The sequence below is a fragment of the Mustela putorius genome, unplaced genomic scaffold, assembly GCF_011764305.1.
Source record: "Mustela putorius furo isolate JIRA1106 unplaced genomic scaffold, ASM1176430v1.1 tig00003834_pilon_pilon_pilon, whole genome shotgun sequence".
NCBI classification, from domain to species: domain Eukaryota; kingdom Metazoa; phylum Chordata; class Mammalia; order Carnivora; family Mustelidae; genus Mustela; species Mustela putorius.
This window is the reverse complement of record NW_025421987.1, coordinates 76,862,177-76,881,768: the sequence shown is the minus strand read 5'-3', so window position 1 is coordinate 76,881,768 and position 19,592 is coordinate 76,862,177. Positions and strand designations below refer to the sequence as shown.

Genomic DNA, 19,592 nt, shown 5'->3' with positions numbered 1-19,592 from the left:
CCAAACTCCCGCAGACTGGAAACTGGTCCTCCAGTGCATTCATATTTAATAAGATGGCATTTAAAAATGTCTTCTGGGGGTGTCCAGGTGGCTCAGTCAATTAAGCTTCTACCTTTGGCTCAAGTCATGATCTCAGGGTCCTGGGATCGAACCCCACATCAGGCTCTCTGCTCAGTGGTGATTCTGCTTCTCCCCCTCACTCTCCCACTGAGCTCTCTTACATGTGCTCTCTCTCTCAAATAAATAAATAAATAAAATCTTTAAAAACATAAATATGTCCTGTGGAGTTTACTATAACCGAATTTCACCTATGTGAGAAAATTTTCCATTCTGAAAAAATTTTTGTGATATTGAAGGTACACTTATTTACTACCTATTCTAACTCATGGATTATGTTTAACACTTTACCTACATTATCTACCTTCTATTCTCCCAACAATAGTATTAGTCTAATAACAGCTATAGGAAACTGGGGCTCAAAAAAATGAAGTAACTTATACAACTCTCAAGGCTAGCTACACTCAAAATGATACTACATCTGTAATATCTATTTGCAGCTCTATCTCCCTACCAAACCCACACCCTTTGTACTCTGTATGGCACCAACTAGCATTCTCTAATGTGATTTTAATGGAATAAAATATAAAACCAGAAAAACTTAACTTTCTGCATAAGAAGTATATAACCACTTGCTTATCGAGATTATAAAATTATTTTGAAGACTAATTCTAGAATTTTACTTTCCTCAGTTTGGGTTTCATAAGTCAACTGTTTTGGTTCTGGAAACCTTCCAACCAAGAGAAGACTAACATTTCCTAGTTAAAAATTTCTATCACATTGTAAAATATTTATAGTAATAATTTCCTTTTTTTTTCATTAATTTGGTACAACAGAAAAATCAACTCAATTGAATTGGTAGGTATAGAGGAAAAAAGAAAAAGGAAAATACCATTTACTGAGTACCAGTTATGGTACAATATATTTGGTTTAATCTTTGAACAATAATCAAATCTGTGAAATTATTAGAATCCCATCTAATCTAAATTATTAGATTAGAATCCCAGTTTGAGGAAGAAAAACTTGCCAGGTGACACAACTAGTGAATGAGTTGATTTGGAGGAATCTGTCTCCAAAGCGCACCAGAAGGCAGAGCTTCTAGTCCAGGACAGGTATCCTGTCAATGCCTATCACTACTCAATCAGATGCCTAGCCACAGGACAGAGGTGAAATCAATGAAACATAAATTACTAGCAAACACAGCTTTTCCTCCTTAGAGTATTCAGAGTGAACTCATTTTTGTTAACTGGTTTGTTTTAAAGCTTTGTACACACAGGAAGTTAGTGAGAGATGGTCACGTAATATCCAAATAATCCACAGAACACTTGCCGGTTAAAACATTTATATCAACAACACTGCAGTGATAGCTGGTTATCTCAAAGATGAGCCTAGAAAATCATGTTTTGTTAATATACTACTTGGTAAGACAAAGTGAAAACAGTTTATGGCACCAACTTTTACCAAATATTTTTCAAACCAGTAAGTCATAATATTATATCCCAACCAGTCTATAACATCATTGCTTATTATATGTACTACAAAATACTTTAAAAGTAAAGAAGTGGCTAATGGCAATTGTCAGGTATCATCAATTGGAACATTCATCCTAATTTCAGGGATACTAAAACATGGGAAAATGCACATCTTGGAAACCATGAAATATCATAGATACTAACAATGTATTTTAATGTCAAAATACATTGGGATACTTTGAAAGCAAACATAACAAGTGGATTCTCATGTAAAAACCATTAGTCTCTAATTCCAAAATATTTTCACAAATAATCCTGCCAGTAGAATGATGAGAGATTAATGATGCCACACAACAAGAAAGCCCCAGGGAACAGTAACAACAGGGAAATATCAACATAGAATTCTAAATATGTGCTGATCATAAAGTAGACCATTGCCAACAATTAAATTAACCTTGTCGTATTTTATTGTATCTAAAAATTTTCTATCAGGGCCTCAGTCTTAGGGCCACTGACAGCCATTAATTTGCATAACATTAACAAAGGGGAGAAAGGTTGTCAAAACTAAAAAAGGAGGGGTAACTACGATGTTACCATTTGCATTAAATTGCTCAAGAAACTAATCAGATCAACACCAGATATATCTTTTAGGTGACTTGTCCCACATATTGGTTACCTAGGATTCCAATGAACCATTTAGCTATTGCAGCCTTAGGGCACCCATGTATTAACAATTTACAGAAGTTTTCCTCACCTAATTTGTTCAGCTATTCCTGGGGGGGGGGGTGTTCCAGTTACCTTAGCAACTGCAAGGTTACATTTTATCTTGAAGCTGCAGAGCTTTTTTGAAATTAAAAAAAAAAAAAAAAGTAACTGTGCTGACATCCCATCCTTGCTGGGTGATGGCTTTCATAGTCAGGTTGAGAATAACATGCAAACACCTTTATCTTCTCACTGCCCCACCCTTGACAGCATTTTGCACTGATTGTCTTCATTTTTTTTTCCTTTTTGGGGAAATGAATTACCAATATCAAATATGTATATAAAGAAATTGTCAGAGAGAGGCTCCAGAAATTATAGTTCATCACAGCTGACCTTCGTTATTTCTCTGAGAAGAGAAATTGGTGGACAATTAGCAATTGTTATAAGGGGAAAATAAACATCCTGTCAAGTGTCAGTGGCTAGAAAGTCAATTTCCAGCCCTAACAGAAGATAGCTGTAAGCCTGTCGGCAGAAGAATAGATTTTTCAGAAAGTACTACGTTAAAAACGCATTTTAACAATTTAATTTGAAAAATCACTCTAAAGGCTGTGGTTCTTGCAGCTTACGTACTTAAGGCTACATAGAAAAGGGCACTTGTCAGATCTTAACATGTGACTTCAGCAGTGCTTGAGGTATGACTGACTTTGAAAAAGGAACTCAGTGGACAGAACTGGCTTTAACCCTTAAATAAATAAATAAATAAATAAATAAATAAAAGGAACTTGGGAATAAGGGCAATGGATAGGAAAATAAAATTTAAGAAGGGATAGTAAGTCACTTTTCTTTAAAATAGCTGAAACCTAAGTTGAAGTAGCTTAACAATAAAAAGGAATATAAACAAATCTAGACTTCTCCAAGCCCTCAACTCCCAAGTCCTCAAGGCTGGGAGGTGGCTCTGCCCCTCCTGTGTCCCCTCCCAGCAGAGCAAACCAGAATCTCTCTCCAGGCAGCAAGCTGGGCAGTCTCAGGAGGCCCTTCTTTTGTTTCCTGTTTATTCAGGGATGGCTTTCCTTCACTGCCTGATGTCCAGTGTCTTGAGCTCTAGCTTCATATGTTATGTATATTTTTGTTTGTTTGTTTCAAGCAGGAAAGCAGGAAGGTACTTCCAGCCCCTGCTATTCCATCTTTACCAGAAGCAAAAGTCTTTTTGTCTCCCCACAACATTTAGCTTCACAAAGATACCTGATGAATTTCCTCTGCTTGCACTCTATTCTCACTTCTGGACAGTCGCTATGTCCAACCAAAGGGGACAAGGCAGTGAGCAGGAACTGAGTCACATATCCAAACCTGCAGATCAATTTGTTCTATTGCCAGATTCACAAAAAAAAGGAAGAAAACTATTTGCTAGAGGACCAAAACTAGTAGCTATCACAATCCAGTTCAGAAAACACATTCTTATCTAAAAACAAAACAAAACAAGACTTTGGGAGGATGCCAATTCCATTCCAAACTTATCTGTTGTTTACTATCTCAAGCATTTCCAAAGCATATTCTGTGTGTCTATTGATGTGGCCAGAGGGAACCCCAAGATGAAAAGATACAAGTGTGGCCTTGGCAGCTCATATTCCTGAGTGTGTCCTTTGCACAGCGCTTTTCAGTTTTGTGAAAGTGTTCATGGACTCTGCCTCCTCCGAGGTACACAAGGGGTCTGGGATAGATTTGTCTTCAAATGGTACATTACTGATTTTGGACCCATCTTTCAGATGTCTTATTTCAAACACAAAGAAACAAGGTAAAGGGAGTATCAAGCCAAGTGACTAGTAAGTAGCAAACCTGAGACTGCTGAAGTGTCACATAGTATCAATGTGGTGTGAACGGAGGCCCTGCGCACACTCTCCATTCTTCTTGTCACCACATCAGAGTGTCATCCTGCCTGGCCTGTAGGGCTAGGTCATATCTCTGCCCTTCAAATATGGAATTTTATCACCTGCTGTTTTTAAACCAAATAAATTACCCCATCCTTCACTGAATAAAACTCAATTGCTATTTGCTATTTTCTCACCTTTACTGCCTATCCTTCAGTCCCTACCCCAAAGCTAAGAAATGCTTTGTTTTTTTCTAGTCCACTCAGAAGACCTGCATTTAATAACCTGAAAAAAAATTTTATAAAAAAATGATAATTCTCTATTATATAAGCAATGATCAAATATTATTTTAAAATACATGTTATACACACAAAGACCAAAAGACAATATGCCAAAATATTAATAGGTATTTTAAAAACCTGAATTACCAACTTATGGATGATTTTGCTTTGGTCTTATTACTTTTTTTTTTTATTTTCTAAAATTTTTGACAATTACCATGTTTTATATATAAAGTTATTCCTAAAACTAGCTATCAAAAAAAAAAAAACTTTCTATCTCCTCTATTTCTTGGTGAACATCTTCTCTGATTAGCACTCTTTAATAAAATGTTGTCACCTGGGGTGCCAGGTGATAACTTGGTTTAGACTCAGGTCATGATCTCAGGGCTGTGAGAAGGAACCCCAGGTCTTCAGCCTCCTGGATCAGCAGGGAATCTCATCCTTTGCCCCTACTTCCTCTCTTTCTTTGTCTCTCTCTCCCCCAGTCTCTCAAATAAATAAATAAATCGTTTAAAACCTACTTTACGCTTATCTGCAAAGCTTTCCTATACCATTGAGGTCCTTTAGCCATTTCTTTTTGAGATTCCTCTGCTCTTGAAAGCCAGCAGTTTTGTTTTGTGTTTTTACTTTGAACTGAATGGCTACTGCTAGGATTATGAATTGGTTATCATGATCAAAAAAGAAACATATTAATTTTTAATCTTGTTTCAAATGTGTAAAAAGTATAAGAGAGTCAGATTTAAATCCTGCCTGTTTTAGTAAATAAGTCCAATTTCAACATAAAAGTAAAATAAATATAGGGATTTTTGTTTAATGTGGCCCTACTACTTAGAAAAACCAGGGGTTACTTTTCCATTAACTACCAGGATCTTACTAGAAATTCCTCCTCCATCTTTCTCTCAGTTCCTTAGATTTACCATAAGTGGTCTCAAATACAGCTTACTTTGAAAACAATTTTCGAAGGCTTAGTGATAAAAAGACTAATTTCTATAGCCACCTGCCTGTTTCTAGAGCCACGGGTGATTGATGGCTTATAAAGCCTTTTTATACAGCACTGACATTTTAAAGATACTGGCCAGTCTGAACTTTCCATCTCTTGAACCTGATTTCCTTTGTCCCACTTTCCTATAGGACTTATTCTGTCCTTGAGCTCTAAAACTACTTTGATTTAATTTAAGCATGGGAGTTTAGGGCAAGTTTGTTTAAACAAGAAATGAGAATAATGCCTTTGATGGTGCATGGTGATGAAGAAGAAATCCCGACTCCCTGGCATTTATCTGTCTAATAACTCCACTGCCACATACAACCAGAGAGATATTCCAGAACCTTCCATGAGCTTACATAAAACTAGCAAGAGAGGCAGTCAATTCTTGCAAAATAAACAGAAAGATGGAGGATATTAATTTATTCCAAGCCAAAACAAACTCAGCTTCTGTCTTTTGAACAGAGATAATTGATGTAAATAAGATATATTATTACTTAGGGCTAGGGAAGCAGTTTATATTTTTAAAAATACTCTTACATATTATGTCATTAAAATTTCATTCATAGTAACATTATGATGTAAAATAGTTTCCTCCAAATTTTAAACCTAGTCATCTACTAACAATGTGGCTTTTTATGCAGGGAATTTTATTCTAGAATAGCGTTTCTATCTCAATCTTCCTTCCATTGTGTATACCTAAAAATAAATCCAAAGTACTTTCTATATAATAGATCCAATATGCAATCTTATTTATGCTATTAACACTACTAACGTTTTGTTCCTGAAGAATAGTAGAACAACATCTTTGTAGATGCTGTCATAGAAAAGCAAAACACTAGAAACTTGGTTAAATGTTTAGAAATGAGAAATATCCACACAAAAGAAAGAGTAAGAAGGAGGAAGGGAGAAATGGAGGGAGGGGTATGTAGAATTTCGGCAGCATATAAAACCATGGGAAATTTGAAAACAGTTTTAAAATATTGGTAAAAATGGGCTATACCATTTTGGAAGCTATATAAGACACAGTTCAAGTCCTAGGCTAGATACTGCTCATCTCCCAAAAGTCTTCTGAACATTGGCTTCTATCGCCCAGTAGATTTATGATCAAAGAATCAGAGGAACACTAGAAAAGAGTCATTACATTTCAGATCAAGCAGTAGTTTCATCTTGGGTAAATCACTTCATCTTTTTTTTTTTTTTTCTTACAGACCAAAGATTATTCATCTATAAAACAAGAGTGTTGCTGTCCAGAATATTTAAAACAGATTCTAGTATTAGAGTTCTATAAAGGATATTATAATTTTGGCCTAAGTACTAAAAAAGGTAATTCTCAAAAAGATCATGATAAACTTTCAAGTAAAAAAAAATAAATGAGGGGCACTTTGGTGGCTCAGTCAGTTAAGCAGTTAACCTTCAGCTCAGATCATGATCTCAGAGTCCCAGGTTTGAGCCCCATGTGGGGCTCCATGCTTTGCAGGACACTTGCTTCCCCCCTCTGGCTGCCCCTCCCCCAGCTCCTTTCTCTCTCTCTCAATCTTTAAAAAATGAATTATTTTGCAATTATGATTCAGATTGAGTGATAGAAATTGGAAGAGGGCTGTACCGGCTAGGCCCAAAGAATTATGAGCTATTAGTGCAATTTTTTTTAATCAATAAAGCTCTTATTTTTTTAAAAGGACTGAGCAGTTTAAAATAAAATTCACTTCTGATAATAAAATAAAGTATTTACAAAAAAAATCAGAGATCACATAGAAAGCAAAAAAATCATGATACTAGAAATGGGAATGAGGGGATTAATAAAGCTCTTAGCTTCTAAATTGTTTTCTATTACTGCAAAACAAATTACTCAAAAACTGAGGAAATTGAAACATCAACTATATTTTGTTCCATATTTCCTATGGACTAAAAATCTGAGCACGACTTCCCTGGGGCTTCTGGCTCAAGGTTCTTCATGAGGACGCAGTCAGAAATTGTTCAGGGGTGTGATCCTATCTGAAGCACAGCTGTAGTTGGTTCTGCTCCCTAGCTCACTCACATGCTGGTTCGGAAGATTCAGCTCTTTGTAGGCAGTTGGATAAGAACCTCAGTTCCTTACTAGCTGTTGGCTAGAAACCTCCCTCAATTCCTTGCCATGTGGGCTTCTCAACAAGGCACATTACAAAATGGCTTTTGACTTCCCTCAGAATGAGGGGGAGAGAGAGCACCCAAAATAAAAGCCACAGTCACTTTATAACCTAATATCAGAAATGACATGTCAGTACTCATGCTGTATCTATTAATAGTTAGAGGCAAGTCATTAAGTCCAGTCCTTCTGAGGGAAGGGTTTTAAAAAATGTGTGAATGCCAAGAGGCAGGGATCACTGGACATCATTTTAGAGGCTACTTAAAGCAATTTTGTAAAGTCAAAGCAAAAAGATACAGAGATATTGATTGCACAGTTCTTATTAAATGAAAAATGATAATTATTCACCCTTAATGAAAATCTCGTCATGTCAATAAGTTTTTTTTTTTTTAAGATTTTATTTATTTATTTGCCTGGGTGGGGGGGCCCACGCTGGGGGAGCAGAAGCAGAGGAAGGAGGAGAAACATGTTCCCCACTGAGCAGAGAGCCCAACATGGGGCTTGATCACAGGATACTGGGATTATGACCTGAGCCAAAGGTAAATGCTTAACCAACCTAGCCACCCAGGCACCCCCATGTCAGTAGTTCTAAAATAACTTCTTATATACATTTGTATTCAAAGAGCTTTGAGTGATATATAATGCACTAAGTCAGCTATTTGTACAACATTCAGAAGTATCCTTCTGACCATATCATAGTTTTAAACTATAAATGAGGGTATTTCAATGGGCACAAATCTAATGCTACTTCCTAGGTATTTAATATGATAAGTGGTGGGAAATGGAGAATTGATCTGTTTTTCAAACCTTTAGGATGCTTAAGATCAAATTATGCACAAAAGTAAATATCCAGGTACACCTCAGTTATAATAAATTAAATCTCTGGGGGGTAGACACAGATTTTTTGCTTTATAATAAACACTCCAGATAACACTGATTTGTCAGCTCCAGTAACCACATTTTAAGAAACATTCCTTATATGCTCCATCTCAACTATCAGCTGCTTCTTCTACATTCTTGGGATGTAATACAATAGAGATCCATTCAGGCTCGGTATCAGACATTTCAGTCAATTTCTTATGTTTTCCCAGATGCAGATTTTCTGCTCAAGCTGTTGAAAATTTCCAAATCAATATCAGACAAAACAATAAATTAGAATGTAAAAGACTTAAATAAATGGAACATGGACAAAAGATTTAATGTTATATATGTGACATACCCTGAATTTAGACAATTTAAAACTAAAACCACCTTTATTCCATATAAGGTAATAATAGAACTTAATAATTAGAACTTCACCAAACCCCATGAACATACATAGAGCAGCAAAACTGGTGATACAACTATTTCACATAAATTGAGTGAATTATTGCCTCAAGCTATAAAGAGTATGGGAACAACAAAATAAAAGTAACAGCTGTTAACAGAAATAGGAAGCTCTTTCATTTGTAAAAGGAAATGGCACAAGTTTTCTGGTCTCTAACAAAAAAAGTATGCAACATTTTCTCCCACTTAAATATTTACAGACTATTACTTTTATTATTATATATTCGATTAAGAGTACATTCTTGCTGTCTTTGACATTAGTAGTCCTTCTCTGCAATTAGCCAAATAATCTAGGATTGTTAGTAAGGTGCAGGAACATTTGATTATAGAGGAAATGGGTGGGCTTTAGCATTTACTTACCTAGTAAACAATACCAAATCCTAGAATGTTAAACCAAAGTAACTGTGTCACTCAAACATAGAGAGAACTTATAAACATGAAATTGATAAGAATAAATTATTTGAGTTTCTTACTAAGTTGGTACCATATCATCCAATATGATATTCTAAGATTTTGTTCATCATCATCATCATTATCATTCAATGCAACTTGAAATGAGAGCTTTTCATGTACTGGATACATGCTGCTTATTAGAGATACAAGTCAAATAAGATCCAGGCAAGAGCCTTGAGAAGCTCATAGATAAATGGAATTATCTATTTTACATTGCTCTGAAAGACTAGATTTAAATTAAGGATTGTAAGTTATACATTTAAAAAAACTATACATTATACTCCCTATAGGCTCAAAGGGGTATTAAGCATCTCTCTATACATATTAAACATTACATATATATGTGTGTGTGTGTGTGTGTGTGTGTATAAAATTATGTGATGATTATGATGAAAAATTACTCTAGCAATGATCATTTTAACTTTTTAAACTTTTTTAGCCAGGCGCCACTTAATCCCATTCCTGGGTTACCTATAAATTTCCCTCTAAAATATGTTCAATTAATTTTCAGGAAATACTGCATCCTTCCAGCTAGTAGTAATTTTGTAATATATCCATGCACTTCTGATCTTATCAGTGAGATGTATGTCAAAATCAACTTATATTATTCTCAAAACACTTATTTGCCACTGTATATAATATTGTAATTATGCAACTTAATTTCTACAAATACTAATAAAAGATGAGTACAAAAAGAAGTAGTCAACTTGGGGCACCTGGGTGGCTCAGTGGGTTAAAGCCTCTGCCTTTGGCTCAGGTCATGATCCCGGGGTCCTGGGATCAAGCCCCGCATCCAGCTCTCTGCTCTGAGGCGAGCCTGCTTCCCCCCCCCCACCGCACCTACTTGTGATCTCTGTCTGTCAAATAAATCTTTAAAAAAAAAAAAAAAGAAGAAGAAGAAGTAGTCGACTCTATGAAAATTAGGTCAAGACCTTTAGAAAAACTCAGAAAGGATCGACAGATACTGCTGCTTTGCTAACCCAGCACCATTCTTCATTCTGAGACTTCATAGGGTCGGAGTTAGCTAAAATACTAGCAAATTGATATAATCATCTGGCACCATTCTGGCCAATGGGACATATGGTTCATAAACTGGTTGCAAGTGAGAAAAATTTGCTTTCGTCATAAAGAGGGAAGATGTCTCCAGAACATGATCCTAATGTTGGGACCTGTGACACCCAATTGTGACTGATTACAGGGGCAAGTCCAGGAGAAGTTAAGAGAGAATCTGACTATTCTAATTTCACCCATCACTTACCTCTAGACTTCTTATTCAATAAGACAAAGGAAAGAAGGAACGAATGAAGAGAAGAAAGAAAAGATGGATAGAGAGAAGGAAATTTATGTAAGCCAAAGAAAGAGTTGTTTGGCTATTTGCAATTGAAGTATTCTGATACTCAGTAGTGGTTAGGGAAAACAAGGAGGGGGGATCCAGAAGCATTTTTCATTCTGATTGCTTCAAAATTTTCTTGCGTTACGTCTCACTATGAAATTAACAAAACTGCAAATGATTTGAATGTGACTATTGCAAGGAAGATAGGATATGTGGAAATCCAATCAATGGGCCCCAAATATTAATAAATAAATATTCACTGATTCATATAGATAGACTGATACATAGATATAAAATTTAGGTATATATGCATCATTTTTAAAGATTTCTCACTTAAAATGACTTTCCCAATAAGTCAACAAATGCCCTCAGTGGAAAAATTGAATAAAAGAGCTTCCACTGTATTCTAGGGAAAGAAAAATCAGTCAAAATGTCAGCAAGATTCTAAAATCAATGCCAAAATGTGAACATTGTGTATTTTCATCTCAAATTTTGGTAAAGTTATAAACAGATAAATTGGAAGAAGTAAAAAAGAAAGTCTGGAAATAAAAATTGAAATTAATGAATTTCAAAAGGTAGATTAAATGAGATAATATGCAAACAAGTATTTAAAAAACTTTAGAACACTACAGATTATTGAGTTATTACTATTAAATTCTTAAAGAAGTTTAAGGAAACAATCATTTTTGTTGATGCCTACCAAACAAATTATGGAGTATTTCCTGACTTTTTTTTGGCTAATAACCACTGTTTTAGAGTACTAGAATTTAGAGTTAGAATTAAGGGTGGAAGGGCCTAGCCCAGCTGTGCAGTTTTAGCAGAAGGCTAGTATAAAACATCCCTGCAGAGAAGATATGAAGTATTTGCTTTCATATTCTACAATAGGGATTTACCTTTTTAGTAAATGTATTCCTTTTTGGGGAACATGAACAACTAGAAATAGTTTTTATATTATGCATACCTGCCAACCTATAATTTCTGTTAGTCTCAGTTTTGCAATCAAAGTTAGATAGAGGTAAGACTATTTCTTTATCCATTTGGTAGCATTCTCCATTCTATCCCATCCACTTGCTCTCCAACTTTCTTATTTCCATACAAGTTTTTGTTTTCTTTTGCGTTTTTGTTTTGTTTTATTTGTTTAATATTTTTCACCTAAAATGTCTTTTTGATCAATTGCCACCAATGTTGCCCCACTCTGGGGCATCTGTCAACATACCAGAATAAGAATAATAAGTTTGGAGTTGACCACAGTATTTCTAAATCTAACTTATTAACTGGCAGGTAAGTATCATTTAAGTTTACAAAAACTACTTGGAAAGTCCAGACAAGTCTCTCTAGTATTTTCCTTAATATAGATATTTCCATAATATCTATATTTAATATAGATATTTAGTATTAATCCAACCTAACATTATATTCACTTGATTCCCATATGCCTGTTACTCTCTTATATAGATGTTTAATCATGAGATTCTTCCCTTTTTATTATTTTTAAGTCTGAATTCAAATGTTCTGTTTCAACATACTTTAATTGAACTTCCCTTTTCTTTTATGTAATAATTATATTAGTAGATACTATTAGGTTGGGAGCACTTAAAACAAGCCAGGATCCATTCTGGGTATTTTATGGATACATTTTCTCTAACCTACTCTACAATGAAACAAGGCAGGAATTATCATTTGCTTTAAAGATAATCATGTGTGACATATTTCCCTTCTAGATATCACAAAATCTACTTCCCTCCTGTAAAATTCACAAAACAATTTTCAGAAGCAGTCGTGGGTTGTGCCCATGTGTTAAGCAAACCTGTAATTTTGATGCGTTAAGATACTAAGGGATACTCGTAAGTGAAAACACATATTAAATTTTGAGTACATAATCTTATTTTACTCCAAATTATAAACATGTTTTTAGTCCTAAGTCATATGGACTTAAAGTCTATAGATCTGGGGAGCTCTGATAAAAGCTAAACTCATTTGGAGGATACACTTAGAAGTAGAAAGCTAGGGTAGATTACTAACTAGACTTACAAATTCCAGAAAGTGCCACAAACTAAATGAAACAGATGATTTGGAATAATAGCCAAGTCATTGTATTTTTTTTCCCATATAGTTCTTTGATATTCCTGATGCCTGCGTATTTTTAATGTTAGAGCTCTGCTGCTACACACAGACATATTTCTTTATTAAAAATACAAAGAGGGAAAAAAATATATAGAAGCAGAACTATCCTTTTTCATGAGAAAATAAAGGGACCAATTTTGATCTTACTTTTTAGAGCAAAGTTATCACAGACTACCCTCTTTGCCTTCTTCAAACTATTCATTAGTATAGCATCTTAAATTCACTTAATCCAATAAAGATTATATTTACTGGAATAAAACACAATTCTTTCTTCCTCCCTCCTTCTCTCCCTCCATTTATTCCTTTTCTTTATTAAATTTATCTAAAATTTAGGTAATTATTATTAATTATCTAATAAATACTAAATACATTTAATTTATTAAATTTATCTAAAAATTAGAATATAACCAGACTATAAAATTTCAGAAAAAAAAAGCAGAAATACCCTTCAACAGCATATTGAGTACCTAAGAAGTAATACTTCTAATTTATCTCCTCCTAGTCTTTTTCTTCCACACAATATTTCATGTAAATGTAAGCATAGGGTACATACTCTATTTCAATTCTGATGTTTATAGTTACATAATCATATATATATATGTGATTATTTGTGTGTATAGTATGTACATGTGTATAGGTGTGTATTTATTTTTTAGCCAATTTAATAATTAAATAGTATTCCAAAAAGTAAAAAGTGAGTGAATTCTGACCTAATTATCCATTACCTCTATTTTTTCTAACAATAATAATGAGCATATACTCATAAAGTTTCACAATACCTTAGGAAAGTTATATTAAGATCTCCAGAAGTGAAATTATTGAGACAAAAAGTACAAGATTTTTAGGTCATCAATATGAATTAAATTTATGGTTTACAAGCTTCTAGGAAAAAGATTGTTCTGGTTATACTTTATCAGCAAAATATGCTCACATACTTCTGCCAGTATTGGGTTTTATAATTTTTTGTTTTCTTAAAAAATATGATAAATGAGCAAGAGGTTGGAGAGATGGCAGAGTATGAAGACCCTGAGCTCACACTATCCCATGTTTACAACTAGGTATCACTCACATCTATGTAAATAAATTAAAGAGTAATCTGAAGACTGGCCGAACAAGCTCTACAACTAAATGTAGAGAAGGTACACTGGAGGTTGGGAAGGGCAGAAAATGTGGTGGGGAGCTCCCCCTGGTATGGAGCTGCAGGTGCAGAGAAGGCAGAGAAATGGTTCCTCATACCAGGGAGCCCACATGGGGAAGACAAATCTCTATAGTGTTTGGCTTTGAAAACCAGAAGGGCTGAATACCATGAGTTTGTGTAACTCTGTAGACTTGGAAGTTGGAGCTTTATAAGTCAGATGGCTCAGCACTACAGGAGCCTGGAGGGCAAGTGATAGCTTGGTTCCTGCCCTTAAAGAGACAGCAACCCATGCCCATGGTGAGAGAACATAGAAGTGGCAGTTTGCACAATGCTTGAGGCAACAAAAGAGAAATCTGTTGCATGGATTTTGGAGCATATTGGGGGACTTCTCTGGGAATAAAAGAGTTGACATATGCCATTTTCCTCCCCCGGCCTGCAGCATAAACACAGGGCCACCTGTGGGGAGTCAATGCTGCAGAGACACTTGCTACCTACCCTGCTAGCATAACACCATGCCAATAAATTCTCCTAAGGACTCATTTTCTCCAAGTCTGCTGGCCTGGGTCCTGAGCTCAGCACAAATACAACATACCCCCAGCTCCACCATGTCCCAGTTTTGGGGAATATGGCCTAAAACCAGAAGTTCAATGCAAATTTTGCTAAAACTGCTGCCCTGTCCCCAGCTACCCCTTAGGTAAGCCCCCTCCCCACCAGAGCTGGCCCGTCTGGGTACCACTAACACAGACAGCAAGCACAGAGCTCAACAGGCAAAGAATTGCAGAAGACTAGACTGAAAAGAAAAGTAATTCAGACACAACAGCTGGGTGCAAGCAACACAAAGAGGAGACTACTTGAAGCTGCTGAACAGGGTTCTAGTGAACAGTGGATATTGCACTGGAGGGCATTAAGGATCTCTTCTTTATAAAGCCAATACTTTCAAGAGAAAGATATGTAGATGACTTTCCTAACACACAGAAACATACAGAGAGGTAGACAAAATAAGGAGACAAAGGTATATGTCCCAAATGAAAGAACAGGACAAAATCATAGCAGGAGATATAAGCAAAACAGAAATAAGTAATATGACTGATAGAGAATTTAAAGTGATAATCATAAAGATACTCAAGGGACTTGAGAAAAGAGTAGAGGACATCAGTGAGACCCTTAACAAAGAGATAAAAAATAACATATCAAAGATGAAGAATTCAATAAGTGAAATTAAAAATACAATAGATGGAATAAATAGTAGGCTACAGAAAGTAAAGGAATGTGTCAGTGTGATCTAGAGGATTGAGTAATGTAAGGCAAACAGGCTGAATAGGTGAGAGACAAATACTGCATAATGAGACAAGACTTAGAAAACTTAGCAACACCATCAAGCATAATAACATCTGCATTATAGGGATACCAGTAGGAAAAGAGATAGAAAGGGGGGGGTGCAGAAGTGCATTTGAAGAAATAACAGCTGAAAACTTCCCGGGAAGGGAAAGAGTGATCCAGATTTAGGAGGCACAGAGATCCCCTAACAAATTCAACCAAAGGAGGTCCAAACCAAGAAACATAGCAATTGAAATGGCAATAAGTAGGGATAAAGAATTTTGAAGGGTGCCGGGGATTGAGGGGGGAGTTACATACAAAGGAAATCCCTTTAGGCTATCTGCCAATTTTTCAGCAGAAACATTGCAGGCCAGAATGAAGTGGCATGACATATTCTAAGTGCTACATGGAAAAAATCTGCAGCCAAGAATACTCTATCCAGCAAGGCTATCATTCAGAATAGAAGGAGAGATCAAAAGTTTACTAAACAAAAGTTAGAAGAATTCATGTCCATGGATGCCTGAGTGGCTAGTTGGTTAAGCATCTGTCTTTGACTTAGGTCACGATCCCAAGGTCCTGGAATCAAGTCCCACATCCAGCTCTTTGCTCAGTGGGGAGCCTGCTTCTCCCTCTGCCTGCCACTCTACTGTCTGTGCACATGCTTTCTCTAACAAATAAAGAAATATTCTTTAAAAAAAAAAAAATCACGACTCCTAAACCAGCCCTACAAGAAATGTAAGGGGTACTTTATGAGTGGGGGGGGGGGGGGAGTAAGAAAAAAAGAAGTACAAAAGCAAGAAAATTAAATACATCTGAAAAAAAAAGTCAAGAGAAGCATAAAATAAAAGAAAATAAAATATGATATCAAATATCTGAAATGTGAAAGGGAGAAGAGTAAAGAATGGTTTCAAAATTAAGCAACCACCAACCTTATGTATGCTGCTATACACATAAGATGTCATAAAAGAACTAAATGGCAACCACAAATCAAAAAACAGTAATAGATATGCAAAAAATAAAGAGTAAGGAATCCAAGTATTTTGCTAAAGAAAACCAACTAATCATAAAAGAACGAGAAAAGAAAAGAACAGAAAGGAACTACAAAAACATAAAACAAGTAAAAATTGGCAATAAATACACAGAATTAATAACTTCTTTGACTATAAATGGACAAAATGCTCCAATAAAAAGACATATTCTGGCAGAAAGGATAAAAAACAAAACAAAACACAAGACCCATCTATGTGCTGTCTAAAAAAGACTCATTTCAACCCTAAAGACCCATGCAGATTAAAAGTGACGAGATGAAGAAACATGTATCATGCAAATGGAGTAAAAAGGAAGCTGGAGTAGCAATATGTATATTGGACACAATAGACTTTTAGAAAAAGGCTGTACCAAGGGACAAAAAAGGACACTACATAATCATAAATGGTAAAATCCAACAACAAGATATAACAACTACAAATATTTTTTACTGAACATGGGAGCATCCAAATATATAGAGCAGTAAGTAACAAGTATATAAGAAACAATCAATAGTAATACAATAATAGTAGGGGATGACAACACCCAACCTACATCAAGGATGCATCATTAAACAGAAAATAACATAGAGACAGTGGCTTTGAACAGCATATTGTACCAGATGGATCTAACAGATAGAGTCAGAACATTCCATCCTGAAACAACATTCTTTCCTAGTGCACATAGGACCTTTCCTAGAACAGTTCACATACCAGGCCACAAAACAAGTCTCAACAAATTCAAACAGATCAAAGTCATACTATGCATCTTTTCTGACCACAGTGGTATGAAACTAGAAATTAATCACAAGAAGTTCAATATCATGTTACTAAACAATTAATGTATCAACCAAGAAAACAAAGAGGAAATTAAAAAATACAGGGTGACAAATAAAAATGAAAACACAATGGCCCAGAATCATTGAAATACAGCAAAAGGTGTTATAAGCTTCATTCTACAAAGCCAACATTACTTTGACACCAAAAGCAGATAAAGACAATACAAAAAAAAAAAAAAAAAAGTAGAAGAAACTACAGGCCAACAACTCTGATGAACATAGATGCAAGAATCCTCAACAAAATACTAGCAAATGGAACACAATAACACATTAAAAAATCATTCACCATGATCAAGTAGGATTTATTTGTGAGATGCAAGGTTGATTCAATATTCTCAAGTCAATCAATGTGATACATCACATCAATAAAAGAAGGGACAAAAGGCATATGATCATTTCAATAGATGCAGAAAAAGCATTTGACAAAATATAACATCCTTTCATCATAAAAACCCTCTAACAATTTAGGATTAGAGGAAACATACCTCAACATAATAAAGGGCATATGTGAAAGAGCCACAGCTAACATCATACTCAATGGTGACAAAATTAGTATTTCTCCTAACACAGTTGATGTCCACTATCACCACTTTTATTTAACATAGTACTGAGTGTCCTAACCACAGCTTTTAGACAAGATGAAGAAACAAAAAGCATCCAAATTGGTAAGGAAAAAGTAAATCTTTCACTATTTGCAGATGATCTGTGTATCTCTCTCACACACACACACACACACACACACAAACTCTGAAGTCTCTCCCCAAAAAACTACTAGATTTGATAAATGAATTTAGTAAGTTTGCAGGATACAAAATCAATATAAGAAATTAATTGCATTTTTATATGCTAATAATGAAACAAGAGAAAGTAAGAAAGCAATCATATTTATAATCACACCAAAGATAATAAAATACCTAGGAATAAACTCAACAAAGGAAGTGGCAGACCTGTACTCTAAAAACTATAAAACACTGATTAAAAATATTAAAGATGGTACAAACATTTAGAAAGATATTCCCTGTTAATGGATTGGAAAAATAAATGTTAAAATGTTCATATTACCCAAAGCAATCTACAGATTAAATGGAATTCTTATCAAAATACCAACATTTTTTACAGAACTAGAACAAAAAATCCTAAAATTTGTATGGATCCACAGGAGACTCAGAATAACCAAAACAATCTTGAAAAAGAAAAACTAAGTTGGCAGTATCAGAATTTCAGGTTTCAACTTACAATATAAAGTTGTAATAATAAAAACAGTATGGCACTGGCACAAAAATAGATGCATAAGATAAACAGAATAGAATAGAAAGCCCAGGAAAAAGCCACAATTATACAGTCAATTAAACTTTAACAAAGGAGGCAAGGGACACCTGGGTTGTTCAGTTCATTAACAATCTGCCTTTGGCTCAGGTCATGATCCCAGGAGCCTGGGGTCCAGTCCTGCATTGGGCTCCTTGCTCAGCCAGGAGGCTGCTTCTCCCTCTGCCTGCCACTCCCCCTGGTTGTGCTTTCCCTCACTCATTCTTCCTCTCTCTCTCTCTCTCTTTCTCTGACAAATAAAATCTTTAAATAAAAGAAAACAAAACAAAAACAAAGGAGGCAAGAATGTGCAATGGCAAAGACAATCTCTTCAACCAATGGTGTTGGGAGAACTGGGCAGCTGCATGCAAAAGAATGGAACTGGACCACTGGCTTACAGCATACACAAAGATAAACACAAATGGGACTAAGGGTGTAAATGTGCAAGATGACACTATAAAAATCCCAGAAGAGAGCATTGGTAGTAATTTCTCTGACATTGACCATAGCAATCTTTTTTCTAGATAGGTTTCCTGAGACCAAGTAAAAAAAGCAAAAATAAACTACTGGTATTTCATCAAAATTAAAAGGTTCTGCTGGGAGGGAAACAGTAAAATGAAAAGGCAACCTACTGAATGGGGGAATGAATATATTTGTAAATGACATCTCTGATAAAGGGTTAGTATCTAAAATATACAAAGAATTATGTAACTCAACATCCCCCCCCAAAAGAAATAATTTAATTAAAAAATGAGGAGAATATGTGAATAGAAGATGTATAGATGATAAAGCAGACACATGAAATGATGCTCAATATCACTCATCATCAGAGAAATGTAAATCAGAACCACAATGAGATATCACCTCACACCTGTTAGAATGGTTAAAATCAAAACCACAAAAAACATTAAGTGTTGGAGAGGATGTGGAAAAATAGGAATTCTCATGCATTCTTCATAGGAGTGTAAATTGGTGCAGCCAATATGGAAAAAAGTGTGGAGGTACTTCAAAAAGCAAAAATAGGGGCACCTGACTGGCTCAGTCAGTAGGCATAAAACTCTTGATCCTGGGGTTGTTGAGTCCAAGCCCCATACTGGGTGTAGAGATAACTTCAAAAGAAAATCTTAAAAAAAAAAAAAAAAGTTAAAAATAGAACTACCTTAAGATTCCGTAATTGCACTACTGGGTATTTACCCCAAAACAGTCAAATTATGGCAGCAATCCAAGTGTTGCTTGATAGATGAGTTG

The 19,592-nt window shown here is 35.2% G+C and overlaps 1 protein-coding gene across 5 annotated transcripts in view; it reads right to left on the bottom strand.

Moving 5' to 3' along the window:
- Positions 1-19,592, bottom strand: part of NAALADL2 (N-acetylated alpha-linked acidic dipeptidase like 2) — a 1,340,010-nt gene that overhangs the window by 853,701 nt on the left and 466,717 nt on the right. The gene's annotated exons all lie outside the window — the stretch shown is intronic.